Here is a 5,135-nt window from a genome sequence, read left to right on the forward strand (position 1 = left end):
CGACCCTGAATACAGGATAAGCGGTAGAAAATGGATGGATGGATGGATTTATTGTATTATTTGTACACATTTTCCGAAGATACATGTCTTTAGTATGCTTAAGCAAGAAAGAAACACAATGCAAGTAATGCACATTTATTCACACGTATTTCAACAACTCGACAAGGAAAGTAGACATGTTTAGCAGTGGTAGGATCGTGGCTGTGCCCAGACAACAGTGCCATCCGCCGCAATACTGATGTTACCTGTAAAGATAGAAATCGATGTATCATTCATTTTATTTGTATTTGTTTAAGTGTAATGTAATCAATCCCAGGTACTCTCCGCTAGGTAACGTTAGCTAACGTTAGAGCTAGCGGGCTAGCGTAAACATCTTACATTCAGTGGTCAAAACGTGTGAGAGAATTACTTTTCCTCTCTAACATGATCTCCGTCTACAGCGCTCAAGATGAGCAGCACAAATGTGTTGTATCCGTCTTTGACTGTTGATGCCGATGTAGGCTCACAAAGCCAGGAGCGATGTAGTCCACAATTGTTGTTATTCTTGAAGTTAGCACTAGAGGGGAAACCTCAGACGTATGCAGACATATACAGTGACGTAATGCTGTGGCTCTCTGGGCTCTCTAGCTTGTGCAAGTTGAACCAACTGCGAACCAGCATGGGCACTAGCCTGGTTCTTGAACTAGGTTAAAGACAATTAAATAGATGAAAATGTTACGGACTACTTTAATCATGTTGATGACGACAGTGTTCATGAATAAAAATACATTCACATTGTCAATGCCAATTACCTGCACCTGTTTAAGACGTCCAAAGAAGTTGCTGCTAATGCAAAAAAACTGCTAATTAACGTCCAAGTGGAGTCATAGTTAGACATCCAGTCTTCTTGTACAATGCCATCCAAAGCTGTTCATAAAAGCCAAATTAAATAATAATTATACACACAATATGGGTTTTTAGTCCTTCAGAGAGGACTTGAAGTAAAAACAAGGGGCGGCTCCAGTGGGTGACTTTGGTGGAAGGACTGGGTAAGTCCAGGGTCCAATATTGCTCGTCTAGGCTGAAGACCTTTTCTCCGTGCTGTATCTCTCCCAGACGACCAGGTATTGGCTGCCACACCCATCAAAGGGAACTGGAGACAAGGGCGAGAGGCTGACTTTGGCCTGTTTGAGGCGTGGCACCACTGGGTAGCTGGAGCCAATCTGTCACCTTGCACCTGGTTGAGCTCCTCGACAGGCCTGCTCATCCCCACTCCAGACCCGTCGGCAGCAAAGAATAAAACCAAATGAAAACCTGGGCAAAAGATAAATCCCTCTCAACCTCCTTGAAGAGAGGAGGTAAATAGCCATGGGCACACTGGAAGAGGGAGAGACCAGAAACTGAGCAAGGTAAAGTATTGTGGGCATATTCCACCCAAATGAGGTGCCCCCCCCACCCCATTATGACTAGAATAACCTAATGATCTTGCCATCACTCTTGTTTCCGTGGTGGAAGGTAGGAAGCCAACATTGATCACTCTCCAAATGCTCTTGATGATTCAAGTTCCTATTATATGATGTTTGATGCAGACAGTTATTGATAGGTGCTGACATGATGTGGATTGTGTGAGATGTAATGGGATGAAACTTTTCAGAGCGAAGCTGCAGGTCATCCGTCTTGGATCTCCTCTCTCTTTCTGTTCGTGACAGCCGTCAGCTCCTCTTTCTCTCTCTTTTTTCCAGTCTTTTGTTAGGTAAATGAGGAGAGGTTGACCCCATTCTCATTTTGCAGCCACCCGCTGGCCGATGGAAGACAGAAAGAAATGACTGGCTGAATGAATGAATGAAAGCCAATGGGTGAGAGCCAATGAATAGTTCCCCCCCCTCTATTCAACAGTGCCTCACTTCTGAATTTGCAGTATGAAAATTGATTTGGGTGTACCTTTTAGGGTAGTGTGTGTGTGTGTGTGTGTGTGTTTTTGTGTGTGTGTGTGTGTGTGTGTGTGTGTTTTTGTGTATGTGTGTGTGTGTGTGTGTGTGTTTTTGTGTATGTGTGTGTGTGTGTGTGTGTGTGTGTGTGTGTGTGTGAGTGTGAGGTCATATTTTTACACACCTCAAAATGTTCAACATGCATTATAATTTTTCAAAAAAGCTGCTGTAAAATGAAGCAGTTAATATGCAAAAAATGTCTATAAAATGCCTGGAAGGAATGTTTGGCACAATGTTGTTCCACCATTAATTTTTTGCTGTTCTGTCAAATATAATAACTTGAACATGTATGCCTGAATGAACATGTATGCCTGTCCACGCAGACAACGTTTCTGCTGCCAGAACTTCTTTCTACATAGAGTTTGCCTTTCATAGTGGAAAGAATATTCAATGCTAAAGTGCCTTAAACTTGCGACTCCTCTGGTTGCACAAAGAAGATTGATTAAATGGAAGTCTATGAGAAAATGACCCTAATTGTCACTTGATTTATCATTTCATCATGCCAGTAGAACCGCCTCCAGATCAATACGGGGAAAACCAAAGAGCTGGTGGTGGACTTCAGAAGGTGGAAACACTCTCCTCCTGTGTCAGTGAACATCCAGGGAACGGACATTTAGATGGTGAAATCTTATACCTGGGTGTTCACCTGAACAATGAACTGGTCTGGTCGGACTACACTTTACAAAGGGACAGAGAGGACTCTATCTGCTGAGGAGACTCCGGTCTGAATGAAGACAGAATGATGGCTAAGCTATCACCCCTGATGGATCACATGTCCCACACCCATGCTTTGACAGGACTGGACAGCTCCTTCAGTGATTGGATGCTTCTCCCGCGGCATGTGAATGAGAGATATCACAAGTCCTTCCTTCCTGCTGCTGTCAGACTGCAAAATCACCACAGCCCCTGATAGACAAAAACAAAACAAAAACTGATGAATGATTAATTCTTTCCCTCATGAGCAATAACAATATCACTGTGCAGTATCGACATTCCATAAATGCTATGTCATATGAGCAATAATAAATAAAACGTCCATGATCATATTTTTATATTTGTTTTTTTATTTGTATTAATATAATTACTTATTTATTATATGTGTTATGTTTTTTGTCTCCAGTTCCACCATCCTCTAAATGTCCCTGTGGTATGACTAATAAAGGATAAGACTAAGTGTTGATACAATTTATTCGTTTTTTTAGAGTCAGAGATCAGGATCTCTATTAAAGGGACGAACCTCTATTACAAATCACAACTTTCCAGTGTTGATGTGGTTCCAAAGTTGTTTCTCAGGGTGCCGCTCTGCTGCTGGTGCTCGTCAGATCCACCCGTCGCTCCTCCGCAGACCAAATATAGTCATTTCCTTCACTGGATGCAAATTCTCCAAAATGACAATGGCCAAAATGCCGAGCAATTCTTCACAACCGTATTCCACAAACCGACGGGTGACGTCACATTGACTACGTCCAGTTCTCATACACAGTCTATGATATGTTATCAGTCTGAAGGTCCATGTAACCACTGTTTGTTATATATAAATGTTAGCAAAGAAGGAGATAGAGTCTCTGCTGAACATGAAGCCTGACAGCTGTCTCATGAATATGTCCATTGTGGGTGTAATGTGCACCGATCGATCTGCTTCATAGCTCGCCTCTTGTCTGAAGCATCACTGCACTGTGTTTATATATGATAACCTGGTCACGGGCCACATCTCTCTCGCCATGTGCACATGCTGCCTCCATATGCTCCTGGCACATTTCACGCCCGAGTAGCCAGCAGTGTCCCAGCATGTGTGGTCGCAGGTGTTCAAGTTTCCTGTCTGCTCAGTGTTAAACTTTCAAAAATAAAAAATAAATAAAAAAAATACAAAAAATAACTGATCCTGGTTTTCCAAACTCAATGGAAAACGATTAAAGGTCCCATATTATACTGTTTTTCATCAATTCCACACAGCTGTCAGAGGTCCAACAACACTGCATTGTCCCAAACCCATCCATGGTCCTGAATTTCAGCTGTCTATAAGTTGCTCAAATGGGCTCTGAGAACATGCTGTTTCTGTGTCTGCACCTTTAAATGCTAATGAGCTCTGTCTGTCATCGCCTACTTGGAGAGGGATGGAGACGATGCCGCTTATGCTAGCGGTAGCATGCGGCAATGTTTACGTGGATGTATTGCTATGACTCACCTATGTGTCTCAGGTGAAGTTGCTGGGTCCCGTATGGTTGGGACAGATCCTTTTATGAGGGTCAGGGTCGAGGCAAAGCCAGCTTTGTACTGACCCTCGTTACTGAAGCAGTCCGATGTGAAGGTTAGCACACACATACAAGCTAACACGGACCGTAGCCGGCACATTGTCATTAAAAATGAAACGCAACCACTGTCTCTTCTGTTCTTCTGTAGTTGGGACAGAATATTAGCACTTATGTTGATTTGTACAACCAACAACAGAGCAATCTGCGTGTCTTGCTCTGAGCGACGACATTGTGAAACACCGCTATCTCACTGCTGTCTCACCGCAGGACACACCGAATTTCACCTCGGTGATGAACGCCCCCTCTCGGATGTCTCCTATCATCAGAGGAGTTTGGTCTATGCAAATGACTCCCTTCATTGCGTAACAACAGGAGCTGAATCTGAACAGCCTGTAGGAGCGCTGTTGCACCAGTGGGTGGGCTGCAGAGACCATGCAGGAGTCGCTTGTTTTCCTCATTATGGGAGTTGACAGGCTCAGAGGACCAGTTTATAGATGTAGAGACCAAAAGAAAACCTGTTTTTCATAATATGGGACCGTCCATGTCGTCTCCGACGGATCGTCCTCTTCATTCTGATGTTACGGTATGCAAGAGTCTACCTTTAAGACTACCTGCTATAAATAAATCACAATATCATCACAATAATATAGAATGTAACAAGTAATATAATTGAAATAACTTTATTATGGAAACCCTCCCAGATCACTGGAGAAGACAAATACTTTACACTTTATAATTAGAAACAGATTTACATCCCAGACACAATCTAACGTTCACTTTTCATAGGCTAGCAAAGTTATTTGTTCTGCTTCCTGTCCTCCAATAGCTACATAATTACTGTTGAAATTCTGGACATACTGTAGCAGCTTTGCAATCAAAACAACCCCCCCCACCCCCCACCCCCCAACAGACATCA

This window comes from Eutrigla gurnardus (assembly GCF_963514095.1).
Source record: "Eutrigla gurnardus genome assembly, chromosome: 9".
Taxonomy (NCBI): domain Eukaryota; kingdom Metazoa; phylum Chordata; class Actinopteri; order Perciformes; family Triglidae; genus Eutrigla; species Eutrigla gurnardus.